The sequence below is a fragment of the Gymnogyps californianus genome, chromosome 3 (assembly GCF_018139145.2).
Source record: "Gymnogyps californianus isolate 813 chromosome 3, ASM1813914v2, whole genome shotgun sequence".
NCBI lineage: Eukaryota > Metazoa > Chordata > Aves > Accipitriformes > Cathartidae > Gymnogyps > Gymnogyps californianus.
In genome coordinates, this window is record NC_059473.1 from 105,187,907 (window position 1) to 105,202,492 (window position 14,586).

The window sequence follows — 14,586 nt, forward strand, 5'->3', positions numbered from 1 at the left end:
GCATCCCCTCAAAAATAAGTAATATTGGCGCTCTCAGGACTATTGCAACAAGGTACTTGATGCTCCCAGTCTCCCTGTGCAGTCAAAGGAGAGAAGCAGGCAGTTCTGAGGAGCTAAAGCCAAACACCAAAATGCCCAAGGCTGTCAAACAAACACTAGCCATGGGCTGCACGTGGATTTCTGTCTTGTTCTGACACTTAAGCCCAAAAATGAAAAACCTCTCTATTCAGGATCCTGAGCCGTCCTTGTGGTAGGCACGTATGGCTGTGTTTATACTAGTAGACTAAACAGAGCTAGAGGATGTGATCAGTCCATACAGTTAAACTGTTGCTCTCATAGTTTCATACTATGTAAATAAGGCTCTTCCAACCAATATATAGATATGATTTCAAGCATAACATGGGCCAAAGATTGTTACAAATATGCCGTCTGGATGGGGTTTTATTTTGGAGTGTGAGAAACTGGCATGATTCTTCTCAGCCTGAAGTACATGTATAAAAAATGTCAGATGAATACCACTCTTTGCATACATATTTATCTCTGCTGACTACAGCGAAAGCCATGGATGACGAGGTTCGATGCAGAAAACTACATCATAAATATATAAATTCAGATGATCTGAGGCACATGTCAAATGCTAAACCATGGAAAATGATTTGACAGCCCAAGCTAATTCAGTGGAACCACATGACAAATAATGACCAAGGGTAAGATGGTTTTTAGAACTCCTGTGTTAGATAAAAATAGACGTGCAAATTCTATTCCTAAAACAGCACCAGTGACCAGAACATACCAATTTGGAGCAAAGTCAGAAAACCCAAAGGGAGAAGCAAGGAGCACGTGGAGTGCTGCCATTTATTCAGTACAGTCACAGTTTCCAGCGCTGATGCAGATGTCTGCAGGTGGAACAAATATTTGATGGCACCCAATCATATTGTTCAGCACAACAATTCTCTGACTTCAGCTCCATCCATCTTTCAAATAGAGACTAGCAGACTGGCAATCCAACATCCCAAGGGATTTATTTGTGAGATAAATAAGCATGGTCAGAGAAAAGGGTATATAGTAAAAGAAGTGCAGAATAACTGTCGATGAGTGAGAACGGCGTCTTTGAGTTGGCGGGGTGGGAGGTGGGGGTATTGAATTTCAGGGGACACATAGTACAACATACTGGGAGGAAGAAAAGCACAAAGAACTGTGATCACTGGGGATAGCTGTGACCAGGTACACGTTAAAGCAGGGTTACAACACCAACTGCCTGGCATGGAGAACAGGGCATGCCATATGTGAAAAAGGAGAAATGTGGAAACAGTATTTGAGGAATGATGACATCCCACATCTTGTGGGTGGAAGAATGGGCACTTGGACTGTATGGGGAGAATGAGAGGCACAATATTGTGCCCATGCCATGACAAAGGACAGGCTAGATATCCATGAGAGGCAATATGGGATTTGCAAGAAGCTCCAGAGTTTGGAGTGGAGGGATGTAGGGAGTCCTCAGGATGGTGCAAAATTAACTTCCATTGGCTTGAAGTGTATAATGTCCTAGTATTGATTGGTATGTAGCACACAGACCTTCACAGTGCTTTTCAAGTTTGAAGTACATTGCCACTATTCACCTTTTCAAGAGTGCTATGACAGAGGTAAGTCCACAAAATGATTTATGACTAACATATTTTCACAGAAAGCTTTTGAAAAAAATATAAAGTATCAGGATTAAATTGACCTAAACTAACCAACATGTAAGCTTTCTTCTGGAGAAATACAGCTGTATGGAGTCAACCAGGGCTTCACTATGTGAATATCATTGAACAATTGATTATAAGAAAATTGGTTATAACGCTTCCAAATACAGACCAGAAAAGCTAGCCCAGCACCATTAAACTTCCCTTGTTCCTTATTGTGGCTGGCTTTATGGACTTCTTTTCCTAAAGGAGAAAATTTTGCTGCTTGCAATTACTAGGTCAAATATAGGAGATAATCAGTTTCCCTTGGTGTCATTAAAACTGCAACAATTTTCTCAGCAATTAAAGAAAGCCAAAGTAATTGGGCAGTACAGCTTAAAGATATACACAGGAATCTACATACGACTCTAGAAGTAAAAGGGAAATCCTTGTCACATTGATGGCAATGACAAATCTCCCATTAACTTCACTGGGGTCGGGCTTAGTTCTAAACATTTGCTGAGAAAACTTCTTGGCCAGTTTACCTAAGAATGCTGGTGTCACTTGAGGAGGATCACCTCTAACTAGGGCTGTATTTTACAGAAAGCACAATTCATGCTGGACTGAAATAAATGTGTTAGAAGCCTGGAAGGGTCCCCAGTCAGGACGATGATTCATGGAAGGGTGAAACTAGTTCTGCTGAAATACTGCCATTGATAGCACAGGGGCCAAAATTTAATCCCAAGGATCCAAACCACTTGGACCAACTATTCAGCTGAACAGAACTACCAAATCTCCAAGGTTTCTTTTCTAATAAGAAATGCTTATCACTGATTCTTAAATTAAAAGCAAACAAAAGAAATAATGCAATATTTATGAACTTCTTCCTTGAATGAATTTTTTTTTTGCTTAGTGTTTTTGGAATTCTTCTGAATTTCTCCTTTATTTATGATGATATATCATGGAGGAAGTTTACCATCCTCTGTAATACTGAGGGGACTGCAAGAACTAATGTTTTTATATCCAAGCAAAAATATTTATCATACATTCCTTCTAAATTGCCTTTTATTATTTCTTTAAAACATGGATATATTTTAAAGATTTTACTTATTTCATAGAGTGCTCTTCTGGGAAAGAAATAATCTAAGCATTAATTCTCAAAAGCATTGATTATTGCCACAAAACATATGACTGTTCAATTTAAAATACCTTTCTATTTCAAAATCCCATTTACTTTTTTTTAAACATTCAATACAGATTTTTAATTGTCAGAACTGAAGAAAATGATTTGATTTTCTGTTTTCTTCAGCATCAGTTCTTTGCAGCCTTTTGATTCACCAAAAATTTCAGAGTTTCAGCCTTGGTCTGACCCAAAACAATTATTTCTTTTACTTTTTGGAGTTCATCATTATCTGCTCAGCTGTACACCCTTGGTGCTACCTCTTGCTGTTTTGTCATTGTATTGTGAACTTTTCTGCTCAGCTCAACCCACTGAGATGGAGGAGGTCTCTTCCTGATTTTCCTATGGGGTGCAGGAAGAAATAGCAGCCTGGTGACAAGTTCCCTTTTAAACCTGTTGCCATAGTAACAGGCAGAAAATCTCCCTCTTTCCATAACCTTCAGACTGGGAATTTTTCAAATCAGGGTGCCGTCTCTTTTCTGCCTGGCTGAGCTCTGTTTTGGATCTGTGAGAAACAATGCAAATGTTAATTGCCTTTTCCCGCAATCATTAGCACCCAGATTTTCCATGTGGCAGTGAAGGGTCAAACTGTGAACCCTGCTCCTGGGATGAGGTGGTGGTGTAAGTACCCACACCCTTGGCAAGTTTGAGATAGGGCATCTTAATATGCTGCTGTCTGATTATTTATGAAGAGAAATGACTTTGTAAAAAGATGGAAAAAACAAACGGAATTGCACAAGAAATTCATGATGAAAGGTGACCACTGAACTCACCAGTGAAAGCCTGGACTGTGTTAGCAATAGTTGCTGGTGTTTATCCTGCTGCACTTGTTACACCAGTGCAAATCCCCTTAGGAAGACAGACTGAATCAGTGACCTGTGTGGGCAGCACTGTGAGAGACAGCCGTGGCCATGTACCTCCACGCTGGAAGTACCCCCACCATCCTGGTCGGGCCAATACAAATTGTCCTGCCCTCGACAGAGCCTAAGCAGCCTATAACGAACACAGAGGTGGAGCATGGTAACTTTTTTCTGGGGAAATGGAGAGCACATCATTTAAGCTGCCCATCAGGGGAATACATTTAAAAGGCTGCACATTTTATCCTTTTGAAAGGAGACAATACAGTGAAGACACTCAGTGAAGAAGGCAGGCACGGCGAAGCAGCCAGATGAGCCAGTCTCTCATCCCCATTGCAGCCGTTGCACACTCTGTGGGAAAGTAAATGTTGTGAATCAACTGTGTACCCAGGTGTTACAGAGGTCAGTGGAGCATGAGGGAGAGAAAAACGTCCCTCCTGTGCTAACATCCCGCATCCCAAATGTGAAACTTAAGCTGTTTCCCCTTCTCCCCATTTCTTCTCTCTCTTTTCCTTGGAAAGGTGTTTCATTTGTTCCAGTGCAGGCACTGGAATCAGTAGTCCAGATGTGGTCTAACAATGGGATGAAGCTTCCCAATTTGGAAAAAACATATTTCCTCTGCAACTGAACGTAGGAGCCTCCTCAGCTGGACAGCCCTGTCAGAACAAAAATATTTGCTTCTTGGCAAAGTAACAAGTGTGTAAACCCCTTTGTATTCTGTAGTAGAAATGGATGAATAATTCATAACAAATAACCTATTTGATTAATCTTACATCCTTACAAATATCTTCTCCTGTTTGTAAATTGACCTTGGGCCTAATGGGATTTTTGCAGAGTTATCTGACATTATGAGGTGTTTAATTTTTAGAAATAGCTTCTGGTCTGCAGATTGTTAGTAAGTGTTTGTTGCCAACAGCCTATAATTAAAATGCAGGACAGTTATCATGTTTTTATATGATGTTCAGGCCATATGATATGATTTTGTTCTATGACTGAAAGTGATTCACAGAATAAGCTCTCAAGCATGACTAAAAGGAATTTAAAGTTCAAAATTTATTTTCCGAAAAACAGTCCACATTATTTCATTAACATTTTCTGTGGTCTTGATCATCACATAAGTCAACTTCTACACTACAGTTTCTGGATACAGGAAAAGGAAGGATTTGAGGTGGAATTATTTAGAGCTATGATGGAATCTTAAAAAAAAAGGCTATTTTTTGCAGTATCTATCTGTTCAGCTAGTCACAATAAGCAAGTAAGATGATGACAGAGACATAACAGGGCATCTCGTATTTAAAACCTCTTGTAAGTTTAAAAGACTTCTATATCTCCATACCAAACCACCTGTCTACATATTTTTATTATATGAAGAAAGATAGTCCTGTGGTTAGAGGATTAACTTGGGAAATCTGTAGTCAAGATTTCCTGTCCAGCCATGAATTTTTTGTATGGTCCAAGATAAGGCCATGGGAAGTGATGGCAGTGGCCACTGAGAGGCTTGACCTTGCCTCGCGGAGTTAAAGTTAACGTTTGTGGATATCTCTTGTAGACTCCCTACCTCAGTTCCCCATAGCACAAGAATAAAAGTAACTTCTGTATGTCTAAGGGCTAGTGCCAGAAAGCAGGGAAACATTCAGTCTCTGGGATAACGCCCATCTAAGAATTTAAAATAAAGTGTTTGTTACTGTGCCTGCTAATTACAGTGATAAGTGTCACTGTAGCAGTTTATTCTGTGTGGCCAAGCCCTGCGTCTGACTGAAGTCCCACCAGCTCCAGTCAAAGTCTACAGCTGTTTAACCATCCCTGGATGCTCTGGGGGAAGGTGGACCGAGGCATGGATCTGGCACAGAGGAGAGCCAAGTGCCTACTGCCAACCCCTTGTCTGTCCTTGGGAAAATTTCCTGTCGTGCCTGTTATATGAAGCTAAAACCCATGAAAAGTGCAAAGTGTTCAGACACTGACTGCACTGAGGGAGGCTGGATAATTAGGTAGAAAGACAGACAGACTGGAAAGTCTGGCCTGCTTTTATTTTTTTATTTCAAGAACAGCTATATCCTTTCTTCCTTTCAACACATAAGGTCATAAAGGCATGATCATGCAATCAACAGTGATTGAATAACCATGAGTTACTGTCTGACACTTGAACTGTACCAATTAATCAAAAGCACGACTGCAACAACTGCGAAATAAAAATACATTTTCGTAATCTGCCCTTAAATTCCCTTACAGTTTACTTTGCAACTGGGGCAGGTTAAGAGCATTATTAGTAACTGCAACCTGTTTTATAGGTTTTAACCATTTTCTTAACATCAACTCAATATCCTTTCCTGAAGAGAAAACAGTAGTTTACTGAAACAGAAAGCCCTTAGTGCGAGTCCTCTTTCTTTGCTTAACATTAGAAGCTGCTTAAACTTGTGTAAAATACTTGTTTTCCTTACCTATAAAAAGGAGTTAAAATAATTTTTCAGTAATCTATTTTCCCTCTTTACTCTGTGCATGTACTATCTATTAAAATATATATTTAAAGAAAAGTTCATCCCATCTTCCCTGTTCACATTTCTTTTACTATTTGAATGCCATTTAAACATGGCACATTTTCCATGTTTCTTGTTAAGATTGCACTATTTGGTTTTGACACCCAAAGCAAATTGTTGCTTTACCCTATACATGCCTAAAGTAAATAAGACTGAGAGAAATTTCCAGTTTGCATAGAAAAGAGTAGTTTCATTAAATACTTATTTTCTAATACATTAACATTGTTCAGATTTTATAACCACCAGCTAGAAGAAAGCTTGGAATTGGAAGAACTCCAGTTTCCATGAGACTTAGAGTGAGCTGCTTGAGATCACACATGTCAGATCTCTTGCGCCTACCACCATGCCCTGCCACCTTTATCAGGTTGCTTATTTGAGATATTCCTAGTGAAAAGAATAGGAATTTTTGGCGTGAGTGTGAATCTTGTAACCTTGACAATACTTACCACCCTGAACTCTGTGAACAAATAAATGGTAATGGAAAAGCTATGAAATATTGTTCTTGAGAACAGACTATGAATGCTTGGCTAAGCTTTTTTTTGAAAGAATCCATTGCATTTCTGCCTGTTTTAACTAATGAGGTCTTTTATAGAATCAATAATGTAAAATAGTTGAGATCAGTCCCATCCCTTGATACTTTTTCCCAATTAAGGCAGTGGATCATTGTGTTAATAATATTATTTAGTGACTATTCAGCATTTTCACTCTGGTGAGATACTGTGCAAACATTAACTAATCCCCACCAAAGCCCTGAAACCTCACTAGGAAATATTAAACCCATTTTACAAATAAGGGCCTAGAGCCAGAGATTTTTCAGTACCAGAGAGATCGTAACTTGAAGCTCCCTGGGACAGTAAGAGTCTAGAATAATGAATGGCCCTGCAGTTAGAGCTACCTTAAAGAATATCATTTCTACTCTGCCTTGACTTGGGGCAATTATTTTACTTCTCAAGGAAAGCCCTTTCTGTGTTTTCTTCAGGAATGAATGTCTCTAGCAGTCCTTCAGACTGAGGCTGTTCATACAAAACACTTACATAGTCATTGGGGTGTATATATATATATGTAGAGAGAGCGAGCCCATTTCCATGGCCCAGTGATTAGAGTATCCACCCAGATTCAGATTTCTCTCCAATGAATATTTAACTTTATACATGTGCAACAGCAAGAAAAAGTGGAGGCTGAGAAAGATCTAATAGTTTGTAGCTTTTTCACTAATGTTATGTTCAGTTCATGGATTTGAACTCAAATCTTCAAGTAATGGAACACAACACCAGGGGACAGACAGACAGACAGACAGATATGTCCCAGCTGGCTGTAGAGGTGTTAATCATTAGCACAGCTGTAACTACAGAGCTTGTCTGCACTGAACTTAATTGACTATCCCAAAACTTTTATAAAAGTCTTCCCAATTTCCATCTTCCATAGTATGCTGCTTCTTGTTTTACAGTGATTCTCTCTAAGGGAGAATGGGACATCATATGTTTTTACATTACTGATGGTATCCACTCCACCTGTTTTGGCCGTCTACAGTTTGGCAGCTAAGTCAAGAGGAAAAGATTTCCTTCTAAAAATACTGAAGTCATCCACCTCTCTCCATTCATTACCTAGCAATCTTTGGTACTTACTTTCAAAGCTTTAACTAGCAAACACACAGAAACTACTTTCCATATTTCTCTTCCAAAAATAACAACATAAAGTAATTGCATATAAATCAAAATTTTGATAGATTTCACATAAAACTGACAATCTGAATATGAAATTCTGGGAACAGAAACTCAATTTTGCACAATCTAAAAGGTATAAATCCGGCTACGCTGAAGCCAGTGGGACATTTTACTACTAGCTTTGTGAGACAGAGGTATCAAGATTTCATTCATGGGGTCTATGAGTTTCTGATTTCTTCTTGCTTCTGTTATTTTTTTAAATTTAAAAGGTAACATTGAAAACTCTTTCTGCAATTATTATGTTCTCTAAGGGGTAAGACAAAAAGAAAAAGACAAAAGAAGGAAAGTTGATAATTTCCTTGAACGCCTTCTTTTGAATTCTTGGTTGCCTGGATGTTACCCAAATCTGATGTTTTTCTGCTTTCGATTCTCTAACCTTATGTAGCAGGTGAGAAATTCCCAGAAGGACTGGACCGAGAGGTTTTTGGCCACCCTCATTAACACTGCTTGGTGCCATGCCTGCTGTGGGCTTTGTGGCTGGAGAAAGGCTGTACCACAGAGCAGCCTCCTGCCTCCTCACCCCCACGGCTGCACCCAGCCTCTGCATGTACAAGCAGTACAAGTTATCTGAGAGATGATATCTGTACCTAGCTCCTCCTCTGGCGTCCCTGGAAAACTGAAGCCCGACTTGAGCAGATCGCCACCCTCTTCTTCTGAAAAGACAGAAACAAAGTAGCTATTTAATAACTCTGATATTTTTGTATACCCAGACATAAACTCTCCGCTAGGTTTTAAATCCACTCAGTGATACCTATTACCATCCAGTATCTCTGATACAGTGAAGCTGTTGAGGTGCTATTATCTGCAGTATCTCTTCCTCTTTGCCAGTTGCTCTAGTGTTCGTCTTTTTTTTCTTCTTTTTAATTTTGCCAGACATTTTCACATCACTAGTGTCATAATATTCATAAATGACGTTTTTTTTAACATCTTTTACATTGTTCTTTTCAGCTTTGCTTAGTCACATTGCATTCTACTGCCTTTTAGCCTTAATGTATTTATTCCAGGAAGAATCCTTATTGTCAGTCCTCCAGTTGTACCTTTAGCACTTCCCAACTCTGATGACAATAATGCCACTCGTGATTCTCAGGCCACTTTCTTTTCCTTTTATTCACAACCATTTCAATTCTGCAATTCTGAACTCTGATAATGCTGTGATGGTGACTTTCTCCTGTCAATAACATTTACTTTTGTGTCAGAGACAACTTCTGCAGTTCTAGAAAAGTACTTAAGCTCAGACGATATGTCTATGCTGTATGAATGCAGCGAGGTACACAGAAACCTGCTGAATGGCCTGAGTGCAGCTCTTAGCTACCCTGCCTATATTGCTTTCAGAATTGCAGGTTGTTGCCTCTGCACTGCGCTCTCATCATGCTGGCATACAAATTAATTTGGACCTGGCACCTAGCTCAGATATTTCTAACATAGAGCTGCGTATGGAAAATTGGGTCAATAACACTTCCTTAAGGTACAAGATTGGAGTAAGATATAATTAAGTAGGTAGATTAGGATACAAAATATCACAGTAATGTGTTTCATGTAAGTACACAATACTATCTTTTAAGATTTTTTTTAGATGTTTTTGCCCTGTTATCCATACTTGCTGGTGTCTCAGCTGAGTGGAAGTTGTTTGAGTATATACGGCCTTCCACTGTACTCTTTCTTACCATCTGTGTGTATTACAAGCACAGACCCCTCAAAAGAACAGCAAAAGAATGGAGTACTCCATAGCCTCTCACTATACGTTCAATGAGCAACTCTTCAGAGAAAGACAAAATCAGGTATTGCAGACCATGTTTCTGTAGTGCACAACCGAGGACTGCTGACTTCTGAATAACTCACATCAGTTCATGTTTCTCATATCCTCAGGCAGACATTCCCGTAAGTTTGAACCAGCTCAGACTTTTCTTAGGAGTACCTCAATCCCTGTATCAGACAAGCTGTTTTTTGTGGTTCAGCTTACAACAGACACACTGCTTTGCCTGTTTCAATGCTCCATTTAACAAACACATGCATTTTGTATATTTCTTGCTCTTGGTTGCACTTTTTATTTGTACTACGATTTTTTCCCAATTATCTCACAGCAAGCAAAATGAGGGAATATACTCATGTGGATACTCTCAAACAATTGTTCCTGGTTTTGACAGTTCGTGAGGTTAAGAATATACAATTGATAACAATGGGTAGTATAGCACAGATACTGCATAGAAAATAAGTCCCGAGGATGTTAAGAATGTTGGATACGCTGAGCTGCCAAATAAACATCTTGTTTATAAACTAAATTGTTAAATAAACTCACTCTGCTAAAATACACCCTACTAGAGATCTCGTTAAGTGACGGACAAAAAGTCATACACAATTTAAAAAATGACTGGCATATGAATTTAAATTAAATTTCATTTGGAGAGGTAATGGACAATTCTAATTAAATAAAAGCACAAATTAGGCAGTTTCCATGGAGACTTTGCTCACATGATCTGCCTATATTGTATAACTCATATGCCTGCCCTCTAATTTGGCTGCACAGGAGTAACGAATCAAATGAAAGTTATAACAAAAATATTCTGAAGGATCCTTTAAATTCATGTAAGTAAATAGGAGATCTTACTTTTAACTTCATAATAAAGAAGGTTTACATTGAAACAGTAGTTTTCTATTTTTGAAAAAGAATCTATTAATTTATTCCAAAGTTATATCATGTACATATATTCAGAAACACACACAGAATGATCCAAAGAAAATAAAATGCATAACATTATTTCTCCCTTGCAAGAAGTCAGCATTATTCTCATAACCTTTGCTCAAAACTAGACTAAAATTTTAGGGGTAGGCTAAACTAGACTAAACGTTCATGGGTTTGGCATATTTGAGAAAAAAAGAAGAAAATAAATTTCCTTTTCAAAATGAAAGGGAAAGGTTATGCAATGGGATCCATGTCAGATTCTGAATTTGTCGTAAGAATTCCTGTGCAAATTTGGACAATTCAGTTAATCTCTTTCTGCCTCGATTATCCAGTAGAATTAGGATTAGAATTCGTTTCTTTCTCATAGCTATCCTATATGAATACATTTGTTAGCGTCAGTGAGCCTGACACAAAAAAGTTCGAATTTCTATCCTGCAAAAAAGCTGTATTCTGTTTTGAATAGGGTCAATTGCAAATGTTTCAAAGGAACTTAGAATTCCTTTGTGATTCCTTTAGGTTTATGAATCTGCATGAGGGATATGAGTAGCTCTTAGTGATTAGTTTACTTCCTAAGCATGAGGACTTCTTATTTCTTTATATTTTATGACTATACCTATTCACATCACTAATTCATTGTTTAGACTGTCTTTTCAAAAGGCTACTGTCAGTTCCTCCAGCCCTTGAAGAGATTCAATTTTTGTATTCTGCACTTATGAAGCATAAATTAATCTAAAGTCTCAGTGGCTCTTGCAGTATTACAAAGACAATTTTTGTGTGAGGCTGAACTGTACTTCAAAGTCATATTAAACCTTCAGCAACAGACATACATGGTCTTTGTTTATTCAGTTTACATTTTTCCTAGAAATTACTGTTTTTATTATTGACCATAGAAACGAAAAGCATATCCTTTATTCATGAGCACAGCAGCAACCTTCATATCTCATGGTAATGAAGTCAGGCAGATTATCACAGAATTCTTGCACATGCTGACATTCAAGTGTCATAAAATGCGTGCATTCATTTTATGTCATTCATCTCCTCTATCTCATAGATCCATAGTATTTCATCTTGCCTTTTGCTCAAGGTGGGCCTACTCGTAGAACATTCTACACCGGTGGACATAGAGGAAAACGGTAGTCTTAGCATGGAATGTTTCAATGGGCAATGAATTACAAACAAAGATGAGATTATGAAAATAGGATGATTTACAATTTAAGGTTTTAAACAATGTACAGAACACACAGTCCACAGACAAGAGACACAATTACTAGTTAAAATCCCTTCTCAATATACAAACTACTGCATCACAAACTGGTCTAAATAGGAAGCAAAAACCTGCCTCTGAAACTGAAACTAAAAAACAGTGGGAGAAGTCTTCACTCTCAACAGGGCTCAAAATAGTGACAAAAAATGATAGGCTTTAAAAGTGCAGAGATGTCTGCTTCTGTGAAAGCTGAGTGTATAGTAAAATGATGCTGTGATCTGCATAAATAGGAGAGCACAAACTCATTTACACCTAGTATCTCATTTTCTTTTTTAAAAATGTGATGGATCTGCCATGCGTTCCAGTGCAACACTGCACAGACAACACTCAAGACTGTGATAGGAACCTTTCACAGCTGAAGTTCTCCAGACTTAAGCTTGGAAATGTCAGGAGACATTGCTGAGCTGGAACCAGCTTGACAGATCCAGATGGCTCATTCAGCCCTGAGGCTACTACATATACAGTGGGAAATGACATGGGCCAGTGCCCGAGATCAAGCTAGCATGGCACAGCTCTTGTCCTCAGAACAGGCTGGATGTCCATCAGGAGTGCGCTCCGGCTTGTGCTGTTCCTTACCCTGCTAAGGAGACATTACCTTGGGAAGCGCTGGTTGGCATGGGCCAAATCTGGGCAAGGGCGTGCGCTGTGGTAGGGATGATTGCTGCCATTGCTCAGGCGTGTGGTATGTTCCTGATGAGTTACAAGTACATAGGGAGCCTTAGCTTCTTCTGCTCAGTTTTCTGTGTCTAGAGAATAGGTTACAGCCCAATGTAAATCCAGAATAAAACTGCTGAAGGCCACAGAATTACATTCATGTAAAACTTGGGTAAAGGAGATACAGCTAATCTCTTGGGGGTCAATTTTGAATTGTGCCTGAGCTGCACTTGGTACTGGACTGCGGGTCAGTAGGATGTTACTTTGTGTTCTGGGTCAAGGAAGTGAAGTTTCTGCACGAGCTGATGGACACACGCTCTCTTCTATCCTGTTCTTGTCTGCCTGTGGTCTAAATGAGCATTTTGACAGTCACTGCACAGAAACCATCTGATATCTCTGCTTTTCCTCAGTTCGATAATCACTTTACCCATCCTTCAAATTTTATTGTCTCAGTTTTAACCGCTCGATCTGCTCTCTGAGCCTCACCTATCAGTTTAAATTCTCTTTATTCACCTGCAGAGTCTTGCACCAAGATATGCCTCTATGTTGGCCCTCATTTTTTATGCATTCATTCTGCCCTTAATAACCAGGCATGCTGTTTCCATCTCCTAATCATGCTTCTTCCATAACCTATCCAACCACAAAATAGGCCCCAGTCTCGGCAGACTTGTTGCTCACATACTTTAAAAGGCTCACATCAGCAAGACTTATAATCAATTAGCTGCCTTCTCCATCACAATATGAGAGTAAGACTGAACTACAACCGATATTGAACTTCTCAGTTCATTGGATCTTAATTTATTTATTATTGGCCTGCTCTGGACCTCCCACTGATTTTTTTCTATGTGTGCTTTTCTTTCAGCCTGTAAGCTCCCTATGGTAGCTGTTGTTCTTTAGTTCTGTCTTACATAGCACCTGGCATGTTAACTCTGACAACAGATGAAAGAAAACACAGGCCCTAAAATGTCTGGATTACACAGCAGGTGCAACTTCATTTGATCACATAACTACAGAGGATAAAATGTGTCCAGAGTATGAATACAGGACCCTCACTGTATCACTCCATGATCTGAGAAAACCAAATCGCCTCTTCCAAACTAGAGATACTTAGAGATCTAGAAGAGATATCTCCTGTACCTCAGAGACCACTAGCCTGCTATCCAATTGAAGCATTTCTTGCAGGTGGCCTTTGACCCTAGCCAAAGATATCCCCGGTCTGCTACAGGACATGTGTCACTGAGAACTGTCATTAGGCTGATCCTGACCTAAGGGAAATGACCAAATGCATGCACGCCTGAGTGCCGTTATGGCCCCCTCACCCCTCCTGGGAGACAGCTAATTGGCTTGGTCTGGACCTTCCCCAAGTGGCCAAAATCACTTGTGGCAAACCTATTCCTTTTCTCACTCTATCTCCAAGAAGTTACATCCAAACAATATTACAACATCTATATAGTAAATGAGGCATGGCGAAGGCCCATTCTCTAGCCATGAGGCCAACTGGCGTGGTCTAGCCATATCCTCAAGAACAGGCAGGCTCTATCCAAACTGTTATTAGGAATAGTCCCTTGCCCATGCTAACTCCCTAGTCAAGCCTGGGAATTATTTGAGACAGTGAAAATTAGTTGTCCAAGCTTAAAACTAAGACAGGGACCTCTCTAACCAACATTATAACTAATCAAATTCCTATTTGTTGGGTCTTTGTCCTGGCACTGTTTAATTTACTACTGCAGATGTAGCCCAGATGGCAGTATTGTGAAATACAATATTCTTGTGCATTGTTTTGATAGCATGCTGGTAAGCAACAAATACACAGAAGCACAGCAGGGCTGGGAAAATTCTGATTGAAGTAAAAATTAAAGATGGTAGTAGGAGATTTAAGGTTATTGAGGTTTCCTTTGCAAGAGGCCTGTGTGAAAAGTATTAACGGTAAGATGAAGTCATTGTTTAATTAAGTTGGTTTTGGTTTTCTCATCACGCCTTCTCTTTTTTTGTTCTTATTTTTTCTCACACACACACATAAAAGTGTTCC

At 39.2% G+C, this 14,586-nt stretch overlaps 1 protein-coding gene across 1 annotated transcript in view; it reads right to left on the bottom strand.

Moving 5' to 3' along the window:
* Positions 1–14,586, bottom strand: part of DLGAP2 (DLG associated protein 2) — a 392,137-nt gene that overhangs the window by 93,029 nt on the left and 284,522 nt on the right. The window contains exon 3 of the mRNA XM_050893444.1: positions 8,547–8,612. The gene's annotated coding sequence lies outside the window, so the exon portion shown is untranslated. The remainder of the gene's footprint in view (positions 1–8,546; positions 8,613–14,586) is intronic.